This window comes from Apteryx mantelli, chromosome 3 (assembly GCF_036417845.1).
Source record: "Apteryx mantelli isolate bAptMan1 chromosome 3, bAptMan1.hap1, whole genome shotgun sequence".
Lineage (NCBI taxonomy): Eukaryota > Metazoa > Chordata > Aves > Apterygiformes > Apterygidae > Apteryx > Apteryx mantelli.
Genome location: NC_089980.1, coordinates 88,244,298 through 88,260,205, shown reverse-complemented (window position 1 = coordinate 88,260,205; position 15,908 = coordinate 88,244,298). Strand labels below are relative to the sequence as shown.

Here is a 15,908-nt window from a genome sequence, read left to right as displayed (position 1 = left end):
AGCAATTATGTCTTGTCTTCAGTAAGCTGAATATTAAAACCACCTCCCTTATTAAGGAGCATCAGCTTTACAATGAGTAAAAAAAAATGGTAGAATGCTCTTATTTTTTCTTATCCTGAGTAAAGGATAAATAGAAGTATCCTAATTTTCCATGCAAGAAAAAAAGACTTCATGGTACACAGGTACATCATAATAGATAATGCTGTATTTAATGATTACTGTGATTTTAAAGTTTAGCTAACCCAATGAGTTAATATTTTTTAATGCTTTCTTTTACCCAATACATAAAAATATCTTAGTTACGCAGTCTCATGGAAATATGCATGTAACTAGAATGAAGTAGTAATTTTTGATTCAAAATTTTTCATTTTTCAAAGGAAAACGAAAGCTAAGTGGCAGAGAATAGAAAAACGGAAGGCTTGATTATGTAAGACGTGCTTTTCTTATCATCAGTTTAATTAGCATTTGCTCAGAAAACTCAGAAGGAAGCGCAGACTAAAATGTCAAAATTTATTGTATTAAAATATATATTTTCCAAATCAGCTTTCAGATACTTAAAAGCAAATAGTCTGACAATTCTGTACATCTGACTACTAGTTCAAAAGAGAAAAAATGGTAGATTACAGCCACTGTAGTGTAGTAGGTTGCATTAAAATGGCCATCACTATCCTTTTTTCAGAAATTGCGTATGTAACAATAGTTGAAAACCTAGCAGATTAATGTATGTATTTTATTTGGGGGAAAAATCATTTTGCTGCAGTAAATGGAAGTTAATTGTAGCCATTATATTTCTCCTTTTCGGGGCAGGGACATTCTATTTCTGAGGGAACGGAGAGAGAAAGGAACTCACAAAAGGAAGATCATATTAAAAGAGATAGCAACTAATAAAAGCTAAGAATGAGTTCCATATTCATTTTTAAAATCCTCCTTTTAAAGTAATCTTTGTCCTGGGCCTTCTTATATGTATTCTACTTCACTACATATGGTAATAACCCTATCAAAAAAATGGAAATAAATATAACACCAGTGCTTATCTCGAGCATTTCCACAAAGTTTTATTACTGAACTTGTTATACATTTATGAAATATTGTAAAAGCAGTATATGCCACTTAAGTATCAGATGTTGACATCAACATTTCATGCTTACTCTTTAACAGCATCAGTACCCCTCATAATCTAAACAATTCAGACATTTACAGTAAAAATATTTGTGCTTAATAGACAAAAGCATCTTATAACAAAATTAACTCTATTCCATAGCAATTCATTTCTGATACATTTTTTTTCCTATTATTGAAGTAACATATTTTAGACACTGCAAAAATAGCATTTTCCAATCTACTTACTTGCATCCACTTTGGCTACCAAATCAAGCTGTCAACTGTCCAGCAATGTTTTCCTGTATTTTCAAACCAGTTTAAACTTAACCCATTTATTCTTCTTGGATAAAAACTTTATATCAGACATAAATTGCTTCCTCCTTTTAGCATGCTTGATGAATCCAGTTTAAAACAAAACACAGAACTGCATGAGCACCTGTGACAAATGACCTGTCTCAGCCATTGTACTTAGTTATTTAATCTCTCACTAGAGTACAGTTTAATAGGTATACGATTTTAGAGTGCATTCCTCCTCCCCAACCTACTGCTAGCAAAGGCATTATTTCCCATGAGTCATACTAAAACCTGAACAGAATATAGCTGAACCTTTTAAAATGAATACTAGAAGGGAAATAAACATATAAACTAGTCCCCCAAATTTCCACGTGCAATAAAAAAGAGGATTTCTAAACTAATAGATCAATTAAGAGAACACAAAACAAAACCCTTCTGTCAAGGGGGCGCTTCACTGAGTTACTACTTGTATACTTGCATAAGTAGTATAAATATACAAGTAGTACATGTGTAGACTGAGTGAGAATTTTTTCTTTATATAACCAGTATTATGAGCTCTGAGATATTCCAGATTCAGTGTCTTTAAAACTGAGGCCTTGTTAAAGGAGAGGTTACTTGGGAAGATACATGATATTGGCAAACTGAACTAGGTTTCTCCTGATTTTCTTTCACACATGATCTCTGTGCATGATAGAGAAAAAATTAAACACCAAGCAACCCACCTAATTCTTTGAAGCGCTTGTTGTTAATTTTATGTCTTTATGAAGGGACAAGGAAAATTTCACTTCCCAAATAAAGAAATGCAGAACATCATAGCTTTAAAAATATCATTCGTCCTGTTCTTTACAGATATCTCATCAGTTTCACTTGAATGCTGCTTATAATGTATCATACAGATTTTACTACTTAGTGCCTATATGGATTTTTATTATCTAATAACTTCAATAATTGGTCACAGATTTTTATTACGCTATGTATTTTTCCAGTATTTAGTTAAATGTCCGTATTTTTCAACATTCAAAACATTACTGTATTTTGGTCTATTCCACTGTGCTTTGACTCTGGAGAAGTGCATAGACACTCCTAATATAATATGCTTACAGAACCAATTAAACAAAAAGCAGATTAGCTTGTGATACATTGGAATGAATGGGACTTTCTTCCTGTTTCTTCATAATAATTTATAGTTGAGAAAGGGAGCAAAGCACCTGAACTGACTCATTTTAAATTCCAGAAATGCAATGAACTTCACAAAAAATCTGTGGTTAACTCATTTTTTAAGTAACCATGCAGAACTGACAGCTATTAACAGTAGCAAGGACTTGCATAACAAGGACTTGGAGAAAGGACTTAGTACTATCAATGCCCAAGTGATCCAAAGAGAATGAAGGCACGTTTTTTCTTTATAATGCATTATGTAACAGCATAGAGGGCAATCTGAGACATATGAAAAGACACAGGACCCAGAGTTGCTCTTATACTTGTTATTTATCATAAAAGTATTTTATAGAGCTTATAGCAGAAGGCTTATGAAACACCTAACTTATGAATATTATCCTGTATAAATGAGTTTAAAATGTTGTACTTGACATGTTTCATGTTTTCTACATCTTTAGGAAAATCTAGTAAGTCCTTTAATTCATTTTATTCAAACTTCTGCAATACATGCAGTCTCAGATAAAATAATATTGTCAAAATCTGTGATATCTGGACTCTTCTGGTTCACATTAGTGTGAAGAGAAAACTGCTGTTGAGCCGACACATTGATAGATTAGGAGTTCTGCTGAAGAATAGCTAAAAATGGTGATTCAATCTTGTCGTTCCAATGTAAGAAGAATAAAAGTGGAGATGTTACTTATGATACCATGTCTTTTATCAAACCCTAAAGGGTTCTGGCACATCAAACACACTCTCTTTTCTGAGATCTGCTTCTGCTTTACTGGTATAAAATACCAACATAAATAAATGAAATTAAATTGGCCTAAAAAAAAAAGGAAAAAAAAAGAGGTGAGCTTGGCCCCAAATTTATTTAAACATGAAAATGAAAACCAGAATGTAGAAAACCTGGTTTGTTTTTTTTTTTGGGGGGGGGGGGGGAAAGAAGGTCTGCTCCTTTTTTACAATAGAGATGCTGGTCCTGTAATGAGGAAATAGAGAGCTAGTAGGATTATGAAACACAAGTAACACGAAGGGCAAATCTGACCGAAAGAGAGGGAGAATGTTATTCCAATCATTAAAAACTTAGCTGGGTTTGTTGCTTAAACTGACTTAAATCACTATAGCTCCTCTGAAATCAATAAAGTGATACAGATTTACCTAAGACATAATCTTGCTCCCCTGAAATCAATAAAGTGATACAGATTTACCTAAGAGATAATCTTGCACATAAGATAATGTGGTTCATCATCTTCTGTTAGGACATGTAAACATATATATGTGTGGAGAAAAGCCTTTTTTATATAGCTCCTTAAACTACTCAAATATTACTTTTAAAAGAGACATTTTATAGTGCTTTTGCTATTTTACCCCTTGTTCTCTGTTGATCTGAACCTCATGTGATCATTTACATTGAAGTGAAGTCAGGTTTAAACGCTGTCTTCAGTCTCTCAGTGCTTCACACGTATCTGTACTGCTGCAAATCACCCTGAAAGGCTCAAGATGGCAGAGAACTGGGGCCTTGATGGTTTGTACCTTCCTTCCATGGAAATCACTGAATACTCCTACTGCTTATTTCTGAATCATTCAAGAAGTCCTGCAAAAACACAAGGGGAAATAAGATTTGACAATCCTCATCCTTCACTGAAAGGGAAAGCAGGTAAGAAGAAAGAAATGGGAACACAGGGGGAAGGCTTTCTTATTTCCCCTCTCCCAAAGGGAAAGAAACCTTGACACATACCGCATTATATCACAGGGATACAAACTGGGATGCACCTCAGATTTGTGATTCTTTGGTGCTTTTATTTTGGGGGAAGAATGAGTTGTTCTTTTGAATTTTTTCCTTTAGTAGGGCTTCTCTAAAAAGTAGTCACAGCTTCTCCTTTAATAATGTTTCATACTGCACAGAAATTTTTATCTTAAAAAAAAAAAAAATCTTCCCAGCGTTCCTGTGACATAAGTTTTGTTCCTATTTGGGTATGAAGGTGTAAAGGGGGGGGGGGAACAGCAGGAAGGCAAAAAGTTAAGCATCTTGCTCAAAGCCACAGGCAGAGCCAGAAACCAAGATTAAATCCAAGAAATGTCTCAGCCCAGTTCTGTGTTTTGCTCACAGCCCTTAACACACACACTCACCTTCCAATTACGCACACTGACGTTATTTTGAACGCTGTTAGGGTATTTAGGCTATGTACTAACATATTTGGATATGGGAAAGAAACAAGTCAGCAGAATTTGGAGTGTGTGCAGCAGTAAACAATAACTAGGTAGAGGTGTCTCAAGCAATGCTGTTATGGCTTGATGGCAAAGCAGATTAACACATGCTTCTTCCAAGCCCGATAAGCTCGACAGCAAGTGAAATGAGTTAAATTTTCTCAGTCTGAAACTTAATTTTTCTTCATATAAAAATACCGTGTAGCTCTCCAAGACAAGAGCCCTTAAACCTGAAAACCTGCTTTTGAGAGCAACAGGCCCCGTAACAGAAAGGCAGCGCACGACGGGGACCGAGGGAGACCGCGCGGGCCGCCGCGGGGCCGCCTGCGCCACGCGCTGCCCCGCAGCTCCCCTCAGGCGAGTCTTACGTGCCGCCTCCATCTTAACGAGCCGCGGCGCCGCGGCGAGCAGCGCCCAGGCCCCTTCGCGGCGCGGGCCCCGGGCGGGCAGCCGCGGCCCCGCTCCGCTCCTCGCCCTGCCGGCGCGCCCCTGCGCCCCGACGGCACCTGCAGCGCGCCGAGCCCTCCTCCTCCTCTCTTCCTTCGCAGCTTTGCTGAGCGGCACGGTGAGGCGCGTCTGGTTTTCATCCCGTTCCTCCTTCCGTGAGCCCCGCTGTCCAGCCTCAGCGAGCCTGGCTAACCCGCGACTTGTTTTTAAGCTCTCCACGAAAAAAAAAAAAAGGCGCAGCGGAGCTACACTCCGCTTGATATTTATGCTCCATTTCACTGCCCCAAGGGTGTCACTACCGGAGCCCTTAAAACAAAGGCAAAAACTGCACTTTCCACACTCGGCTGCAAACCTCTCCCTTCCCTCCCGAGCAGGCACCACCACCTTACACAGCTCGCCCAGCAGGGGGGGGGGGGAAAAACAGGTTCACTTTCTCAGAAAATGCACATTTTAGCAAGGGAGGGAGGCGAGCGCAGCGGGACCGCGGCGGCGGCGTGGCCGGGCGCACATGACAGCCCGCCGCGGCGCGCTGTATTTCCCTCCCTTAGCGACAGGGGAAGCGCGGGGCGGTGGCGGCGCTGCCATTGGCGGAGGGCGCGGCGCGGCGCGCCGATAGGCTACCATCGCCGCCAATGGGGCGCGCTGTATCCGGGAGGCACGGGGCTGTGGAGCTATTTAAATCCACCTCGGTGATGTCAGCAGGGGCGGCCGTTGGTGGCGGGGGGGGGGGGGGGGGGGAAGGGGTGGTTGGTGCTCAGGCGAGCGCAACGGCAGTGAATGTCAGGCCGAGTTACTCATAGGGCCGCGCCCTCCCCGCCCCCCGCCTGGAGGTGAGCGGGAGTGGCCCGCCGCACCTGCGCGGCCAGGCAAAATACGCCAATATTACAGAATACTGCACCTTCCCCGCCCTTAATAGGGATTTTCAGGGACGCCCGTGTTCCACCTCCCTGGCAATGCAGAGCAGTGTGATTACTTCTGGTGGTAATCTCTGAATATATGAGGTAATTTCAGGGTGTTGGTACAGCACACACTGAGGCTTCAGTGCAGTCAGGTGGGCTCACTGGTTGTGAGAGTTTTATACTAAGCCATATCACAAGCCTCTGCTAAAGGGAAGATCAAAGGGCTATTGTCTATTAAAAATAACTGCAGCAATTGGGGTGGGGGGGTTTCCCTTGCTTTACTTTTTTTTACTTTTTTTTACCTTGCTCTGTTTTGCATCCAGTGCTTCCCTATGGCCTCTGTGATACTGCAAAAGGGGTAAATCATACCGACTTCAATTTTTCAAACTGTGCCTTGAGAAATGCACAGCTTGTCCCTTGATATTCTGTGAATTTGCTTGGTTTTGGTCCTGACAGAACACCATGGGTAGGAAATTCCCCCAGTGCTGCTGCTGGTTAAAAGGTCTGTATTTGGCACATTTAGGTTATGAAGCATAATGTTGGTAGGATATAGCCACCTGGCCCGTTTTCCTTTACATTTCTCCTGTTAAAGACAGGTGGTGTTCCTTGGATAGAAGAAATGGCTTTTAGATGCTAAAACTTGATAGATGCTTCTAGCCACCAGTGTTTTGTTTGCTATTGTGTTCCCAGCACTGCAATCACAGATGGAATTGAACTGGTGTTACGGTACAACAGAAAAAGAAAAGTGAAAACAAGATCCAAATGCACATGGTAGCATGGCAGAAAATGTCTTGTAATCTGTTCTGTACTTCAATATGTTGGAGACCTGGCCCAGATTTCTATGCAAGTCTGTCCCTGAAAATAACTGAGGTTGAAAAGTGGTGGCCAACTGTTAGCTCATTTAAACAAGTCATCTTGTGTATCCCCATCCTCTGCCCCTACCAGAACCAGCTCTTCATGAAAGATATTTTTCTAACCTGCCAGAAATCCTCCAGTGATACACACTGCATAATGTCCACATCCCTTTCTTGAGAGGAAGACTGCATACAATACCCTGGTTTAGGGTTTCAGCGGTGGTCAACATCTGACATACTGCAGTGCTCCAGATTATAATGTACCTGAAGGTATTACTATAAGTTATTCCTTTCCTCAGAAGGGCCACTGCAGCTGTGTACTTCTACTGCTTTTCTCCCCTAGCAATGAAATTCATCTAAGCCTGTGACAGATTGGTTAGGAAATTAACCCAACATGAAACTCTTCAGTTATTTTTGCTGTGTTAATTTTTTTCCCATTTAGGATTCTGAACTCACTATTAGATCAGAACTGGCAGGAGCATGTGGCTGATGTCTGGAAGTAGAGCTGCGCCTTTCAGCATCGAGGAGCATTTAGTTTGGCCTGGGCATACTATAAAACTGCCTTGAGACTGAGGTTTCTGGAAAAGAAGCCCTGAAGCAGAGTCATTGTTAGAAACAGCAGCAACTCATCAGGCCAGGCTTCATTGTCTGAGGATTGCAAGGGGTCTAAATGCGAGGCATTCAAGCTGCTAACAAAAATACGCAGATTCAAACAGCCACTGATCTAGAGGATTTGAGATAAGCAAGTGTTTTAAAAAGGCTTCTGGTGGTGACCTGCAGAACTGCATATGAGAAAGCTTCCAGGCTGGACTGGGTAAATTGGTTGTAATAAGAGCTAGAAACAGAATGAGAAATCACCTGGAAGAGGTGTCTTTTACATAGTAGGCTGTAGCTTAAAATGTTTTTTAAAAGAAACAGTACAACGTTATTGTATAGATTGGATTTACTGGAAAATGCTGTGTGCTGTAGCACTTGCCTCTGGACTTTCACAGGAAAGGCCTGGGTATGCAAAGATCACTTCTAAGGTTCAGTAAACAGGGACACAGGGAAACCAGGAGGCACATGAGTAACTGAAGTTCAGACAAGGCAGATCTAGAAATCACCTCCTGTTCTTCTTCACTCCTTCCTCCTGTCCAGTCTTCAGAAATCATTCTTACTCCTGACTAGTGATACGATTGTGCATTTTTTTCCTATCATGAACACGTTTTGCAGCAAGGTCTGTGGGTTTATACTCTAGTACTATGTAGGATTCAGCTCAATTCAGACTGCAGGACGGGGTCAATTGCAGTTGTGTGTTTCAAAGTATGAGCAATAAAAATCTGCTTTAAATGTTCAGGTCAGGAATAGTGAATCTTTTCAATTTTTAAATGTGTTTTGTGTGGGAAATCCCTCTGTTAAATAATTAGCAAGTGTTCTAAGCACCACTGCATATTTTTGCGTATTATCTGTCTGGAAGAACTGGACAGTTCCTAAAGACTAACCACAATTTATTTTGTGATCCTCTGACTGCTGGAAGAGAGAATTTGTAGTTGATCTTTCTTTTCATCTAATTATTCAAGGAATGGGGATGGACAGAAGAAAGGTTTAACCACAACTTCGCTTTTACTTTCAATCCCAATTCCAGCAGACATTCGAGTTTACGAAGAAAAAATCCACACAAGCTGAAAAACAGCTTGTTTATATAAAAAACAGAGAGTGAGTGGTTCAACAGTATAAAGGATGGCAGTGCTGTACTTTATCTTATTTCCTTGGCTTGCATTGGGTATCATGGTTTGTTTATTTTACCTTCGAGAAAGCCTTCTTATTACACACATCAGTGTAAAATTTTCCTAGAGGAGAAAAAAGAATCATTGCAGCAGTTGAATTCGTCTTAGATACCAACGGACACTAATTGTTGTATTAAAAACAAATAATTTGGAGCAAAGAACCTTTCAGATTTAGCCTTTTCCTCACAGAAATGGAGTTTTTAATAATGCTCTTTATGAAATGAGGGATAAAATCATCTTCTAATTCATATGGATGATCAGGTCTGTGTTCTTACTGAGGCTTTTTAAACAGTAGGTTATGTTAGAAGTGTGTCCACAGCTTTCCTGTGGACAATTCTGTACGTCTTAATGCTGTTACTAGTTTCTGGCCAGGAAAGGGCTACATCTGCAGGCCTCAGAAAGCAGTACAAAATGGTAATTGTTACATCTTTTTTTCCTAGAATGTTGTTTTGCCCTGGTTTTGAGACAAACTTTGATTTCTGAGATGGCTTTCTATTTTGAACACTTCATGGCAGCAGCATTCCTGAAGGAATAAAATGCTTGAATCTTCATGTGTGTTGGACCTGATGGCTGTCCTGGCAGTTATTGGGAGGCTTCAGTATACCAAAAAAAGAAGACATGGGCTCCTCAGCCTGCAGAAATTGGCCTAGATTAGAGAATACAAATTTTGGTTACCCAAACATGCCTGCAACACGCAGAAGTTCTCTTAAAAGTGTAAGGTGGCTTCAAAGTTATTTCCTGTGTTGTACTACCAGTATGGGCAGGGGGCCCAGGAGTCATCAGCTCAAAGGTGTAAACAGTCCTCTGCTGAATTTCGCAGCCAGTGCTTAGATAGCTGATCCAGTTTGTTTTCTAAGGTCTACTATACAGAAGCCCATTATTTGTGCACAACAGCTTTGCATGCGCTGGGGTTCAGTTGTATGATATTTTGTCCACAGCAGCTTCTTCGGCAATGTTGCCTGAGGAGCACTAGGAACAAGCATCTTATGAAGCCTTTAGAGAAGTCTCTTCCAGCTAGTCAGGGGCAAATATGTAGGACAATGATGACCATCTGGGTTTACAAAGAAGTATAGTTGCAGCGGTACTCGATGATCTGGTGAGGGGCTTGATCAACAGTCAGGCCAGCTAGGATTGCAGGGAAAAGATCGGGGACTTGAATAAAGCTAATTTTCCATTCTAGCAGTCAAACTGGGGAAATGCATGTTTTCTTGCAGCACCCCCACTGACACTTGCAAAGGCTCTTCCATCCCCAAAACATTGCTGAAACTGATGAAAATGACATGCAGACATACTTTACTTCCTATGCTGCTCAGTTGCAAGTGCCTATGTCATACTCTTGTGCACTGAAGTGCAGGAAGTAGAATAAAATGGATCGATCTACTACAGTGGATGCAGACTGGAGGGGTTGTTTAGCATCACCAAGAGTCAGAGGGATTTTTAATTCTATTGATCAGTATTTCTGAAACTGTGTTGAAGTGTAGCCTTCCTGTTGTGATAAAGTCCTATGACTAGTATTTTGATAATTTATAGTTTTCACTGATGGTTTGTTAGTAGCTTTTGCTTTCTGAAATGCACCACATATCAAGAGGTGGAGACACCAAAGAAGGCTATAAGAATGTATTCAGGCTAGCAGGAATGTCATGTCATATTTTGTAGGTACAGTGTTTCTAAAGCTGTGTAAAATTTTACTCTAATGAAATGTATCTATACATATGCAGTAAAGACTGTTTCTTCATTACTGGCCTGTTTTGGAAACTTGGGACCAAGTGCAGTATGATACGATATCATATCAGTAGGTAATATTAACCTCTTCATGATTTTCCATAACAGGCAGGGCACTTGAGGGGAACATCCCCTTATAACCCTATATAATGAGGGGGAAAGCTTGTCAGCTAAATTTCCCAATGTATGTATTATTTTTGTTTTTAAAGGTTAGCTTTCACATCTCACTGTTGCCTTCCTTCTCCCCACAGTTCTGAAGAACAACCTAGTCAATAGCTAGCACAGAATTTAAGCCCAGAGGTGACCATTACTGTGAGGCCGGTCAGCCTCACCTTGATCCCTGGGAAGGTGATGCAGCAACTTATCCTGGAAAACATTTCCAGGCACATGAAGGACAAAAGGGTGATTAGGAGCAGTCAACATGAATTCACAGAGGGGAACTTGATAGCCTTCTATGATGGAATGACTGGCTGGTAGATGGGGGGAGAGCAGTGGATGTTGTCTACCTTGACTTCAGTAAGGCTTTCAACACTATCCCTTAACATCCTCATAGACAAGCTGATGAAGTATGGGCTAGGTGAGCAGAAGTGAGGTGGACTGAAAATGCTGAACAGCCAAGCTGAGAGGGTTGTGATCAGTGGTGTGAGGTCTAGTTGGAGGCTGGTAACTAGTGATGTCCACATGGGGTCTGGTACACATATTTTCTACCTTGACTTCTCTTGCATCCTTTGAATACTTACTTCGTTAGGAGTCGTAAGTCACACAGTGCTGCTTGATTTATATAATTCAGCATACAGAAGGACGTATATCAAATTTGTGGACTGAAAGGGAATCATGAACCGTTCACGAGGCAACACCTGCCAGAAGGAACGCTAGTCATGGCTTCTTGTCCTGAACAACACTGACCTCAGCAGCTACTGGGTTAACTTGTTCTAGTGCAAAGCAAGAGACCCTGGAGTGAATCCAAGCGTTACTTACCTGTTTAAGAATGTCCATGCATTTGATTGGTGTCGTGTTTTGTTTTTGTTTTTCCAAAGGGATCATAACTCATTTGTACAGACAATTCCTAGTCCATAATGAAAACACTCACTAAGATTTATAATAGATGAGTTAAAGGAGACCTGCTTATGAGACAGCAAAGCATGCAGTAGTAAAAGGGATAAGAAGCACCCTTTTCATGCTGTTTGACAAGAATGATCACTTGGGGCCACTTGGAACACTTGAAGCAGAATATAATTTTAATTTTCAAGTTATCCAAACACACACATAGCAGAACAAAAACAAAAAAGAGAAAAAAAAGTGTGTGGGCACACTGGTATTAGAAGTATCCTTGCTATCCTGCTTCTGTACATTGCATTCAATAACTGATAGATAACATACATAGCACTGAAGTGCACAGCATTTATAAAGATGTCATTAAGGAATGTGACAGTCTAGGCTGCAGGAGAAAATAAGAAACAACAGAGTCCTATGTAATCACCTGCCTGAATCTTGCATGACTTTTTCTGGTGTAAGAAGAACAAGGATGGTGGCAAGTCAGCTGCAGCTCAAAGAAGGGGTGTAAAATAAGGGGAGCCAAAAAGAAATTGTGGTCTGCTGGAGAGAGATGAGAGCATGTGTTCCTCTTTAAGTTAATTTATCAGTAAAACAGCTATGATGGGATGGTAGAGATAACCATGTTGGAGGTGTGGGTGGAAGGAATATGCACAGCAAAACAAGCTGGTCAGGTATGTAGAGAACTGTGCTGCTGGAAAATCTTGTGAGACACTTCAAACTGGCTGCAATATTGTATATAAACCTGTGTCACATGCTGTTGAATAGGCAGAATTCCTATGCTGAAGAGAAGAACCTGTGTCAGAGTCCCAGCTTGTGTGATTGCTGAACATCATGTGAACTTCTACTTGTTGTTTGTTACAACTGCTTAGCAAGTGCTGTTTCATGGCAATTTTGAGGTTATTTGAAGGACTCGGGAAGGAGGTCTGAGTGGCTCACAGGATTGGAGAGGACACTACAACAGCAGAAGATGCACAAGGATTCTTAAGGGACAAGAGGAGCAGAGTACAATGGAGGGGGCAGAAATGGATATGCATAGAATGCAAAGGTAGGACAGAGATGTACTGTTATGGCATCATTTGAAACCCTATGTAGGGATGCTGGAACTTGCGGGAAGCTAAAGAGTGTATCAGTGTTGTTTGCTCAGTGTGGCAGACCTGTTTGTATCATTATTTTAGCTGTAGTATTTCTAGAACGCTAGTAACGTGCAAGCTGTACTACAACGTGGAGACAAGCACTAAAGGCAGTTCAGCTGCTTGGTTCTGCAGATGCTGACTGCAGTTGTCCCTCATAATCATCTGGCATGTGGCTAGCAGGAGGGGAAGGAAGCTTAGGAAAGAGGAAGCTTCGATATGCTCGGTTCTGTGGTTCAGTTACAGCTGACAAACAACAGCATTTCTTACTTGGGAGTTAGCTTGGGTTGAAGCTCTTCAGACCTACAGCCTGGAATAACCTTGCATGCCATGCTCCCATAAGGAATTTACAGCTTAAAGCTCCTTGGTGGTAATTAACATATGCCAGTTTTTGTGGCAGCAGAGCATGTTCCAGGGAGTGTGGAGGGTATTTGCTCAGAGGGTATTTGCGCGAGACTTGGGAGACGTGTGTAGGGATGGGGAGGGAAGCTGGGAGAAGCCAACAGGGTGTCATGGGTCTGTGGCATACTTGGGGAGGGGGAAGCTTTGCCTGGGGGAATCAGTCTCCTTCCCCTTACTCAGTGTACCCCCATCTCCCCCTCCCCGGGGCTGGCTCCTCATGTTCTTGGAGTTTCCAGCCTGTTTCCAAAACCCACAGCCATCTCCTTCCCAACTTACATCTGTCTTCCTCTATCACCTCAACTCTGCCCAGAAAAAGCTCCTCTTCATGGCTTTGCTGTAGCCTCTACTTACTCTCTGATGGAAAGAAGATGCCAGGGTTTCTCCTGTTGAAAAGCAAAGAGGAGGCAAAAGGTGGGTAAGGGTCATTTAGACCAGAACAGCAGGCTCTAAGTCCCAGAACATAGGCAAAGTCCCTCGCAGTCTTCGGCTGCTGCTGCCTTGTCTTGACCTACTGAGCTGGCATGACTCGAGAAAATAGGCTGATGTTGGAGGCCCACAGTTTGACTTTCATTCAGTATGTTGTTATTTAATTGTAGAACATAGCTTTTGTTAGATATGCACAGTTAGGCAGGTGTTATGAAAAAAATACATAATTGGTAGGAATGGCAGAACTGAACTTATAAAAGAATATTTGTCCTGGGACCAAGCTTATGTGGCTGAAAGCATAACACTTAACATCCTACTCCTCAGGACTCCTAAAAATCACTGCTTCTGTCAGCGAGAAAAGGGAAAGTAGAGATAACCATTTTTCTGTAACTTTGTAGTGATCATCTCATTATTAACCACTCTTTCACAGAGGCCATAAATATCCAAACTCCTTCACAGGGATCCAATTATTGTGTAGTGATTAATGCAAGCATTCAGTCCATCCTGACCTAAACCACAGTATGCCTAAGTCTCTTGAGTCAGTTCAAGCCTGTCTTGTAGGTTTTCAGATGAGGATCAATTAATGGTAGGTATTTCCTGCACACTCTCTGCAAGCTCTTCTCTCCCAGTTTCTGCTGTTCCCTTTGCAGTCTGGTTCCCAATGCAATGATTATCAGGAACTGGTTATTGCAGGATACATCAGGATCATAGGTCAGTGGGAAGAGAGTGGATAGCAACGGTAACTTTCTCACCTTCATGTCTTTGAGTGTATGTAGAGGCTACACATAAGTAGCTTTGTGTCTAAATTATTGAGCAACTGAATTAAAGCTAACTGAATGTACACTGATGGAATCATACTTTCTCTCTCTGTTCCAGATCTCTCTTCTATCCAAACAAGAATCTTGGCCAGTTGACCAGTCTCCCCCTCACTGATATCTTTCCCGTCCCTTAGCATAGATAAAACACAGCTCTCTCTTTTCCCAGCAGGCACCTCTGACTTGGATAACTAACCAACTTCCCTTTCATTTAGGTGTCACCTTTGACTGGTCTCTTTTAGGCCTTCACATCCATACCCTGTGTAAAACTGGCTGATTCTTCCCATGAGTTGCCCCTAAAATTGTTCAGTCTTCTCAGACAATTGAAACTTAATCTGATCTTCCTTCATCTAATAGCTTTATTAATGAAAAAAATTTCTCTGGCCTGCAAAGACCTTTTTCCTAGCCCTTTGCTCTCTCCCCTAGTTTTTAGGGAAGCTGGTTTCCACCTCTGCTCAGCTAGTGCTTCCACATTGCTTTGCCTGCCTGAGTACCAAAACACATTTCAAAATGCTTTCTTCATCACTGGTCTTCATGTCTGAGAAGAGTAGCCCTTTACAAACATGTAAGCTAGAATACTTTAAACATTACCCTCCTTTCATTCAATCTCTAAAATGGTCTGACATGATAGGCACCAAAATCATACAGTTGACCACCATCTGGCTACAGATGTTCTGAGAGTTCTGCTCACCATCATAGCCACTTTTTCATAAAAACCCTGTATCTCTCTGCATCCACCTCTCTTTTTCCTTATAATTAGCTTACAAACTTTTTCTGACCAAGAATGCTGCTTTGCTCTGTATTTGGAGGAGCATGTAATATGATTGGGTTATGGTTCATGACCAGAACTCCTAGGTATTACAGCAATACAAATTATTTTTATTTTATTAATTTATTCATTTAAAAATAGCATGTGATTTTAGGGAGTATTTTAGGAGATTTTTGTGGAGTATTTCTGAGAGAAAATATAAACTGACAGTGATTCGGGATTCTACGCACAAAATGCTTCTCCGTCTCTCAAACTGCTGTGAGGCCCTTCAGCTTACCTCAGTTATAAAACCAGTATTCAGAACTTGGAATTGTTTATCCAGACCCTCACCCCAAGACTGTAAGCTGTTTCAACCTTCACTGCAGGAATGTGATATTAGGATGGAGCAGTTTCAAAACCTTAGCAATTCTGTATTCTTTGAGATACTTAAAGTAATAGCTTTTCTAAGCTGCATAATCTCAACAGACTCTTAAAGCATACCATCTGGCTGTGCCATCACAAAAATCTAAGCATAATCTCTCCATCCCCCAAAACACAGGAATTTTTTCAAGTATAACTATTGAATCAGTTTTTACAATTAAAGAAGTTACAATTAAAGAAGTTTTAACAATTTAATTGAAAATTAAAGAACGTCAGCAAAACCAGGAAAACAGATTGTGTAGTTTTTCTCCCTAGAAATACTTGAAAATCCCAGACCTTGTGGGAATGTGGAACTTGAGAAATGTTTGGCCTTTGTCACCCAGCTCAGGAGCACTCTTCTTCCTGCACAAGGGACAAAAACATAATACAGATCTCTGGACATACGATAAGAATAACAGGGCAGAATAAGGAAATACTTATTTGTGACCAAGTTCCAATGTG

General features: G+C 41.1%; 1 long non-coding RNA gene across 2 annotated transcripts; it reads right to left on the bottom strand.

Moving 5' to 3' along the window:
- Positions 1-1,030: 1,030 nt before the first annotated feature.
- On the bottom strand, positions 1,031-5,715 carry LOC136991590 (uncharacterized). 2 transcript variants are annotated; one of them, XR_010883782.1, is made up of 2 exons: positions 5,268-5,715; positions 1,031-4,147 (listed from the first exon to the last, which is right to left on the bottom strand). It is a non-coding gene; the product is annotated as an uncharacterized lncRNA (long non-coding RNA). The 2 variants fall into 2 exon arrangements; XR_010883783.1 differs by lacking the exon at positions 5,268-5,715 and adding an exon at positions 4,292-5,074.
- Between the last annotated feature and the right edge of the window lie 10,193 nt (positions 5,716-15,908).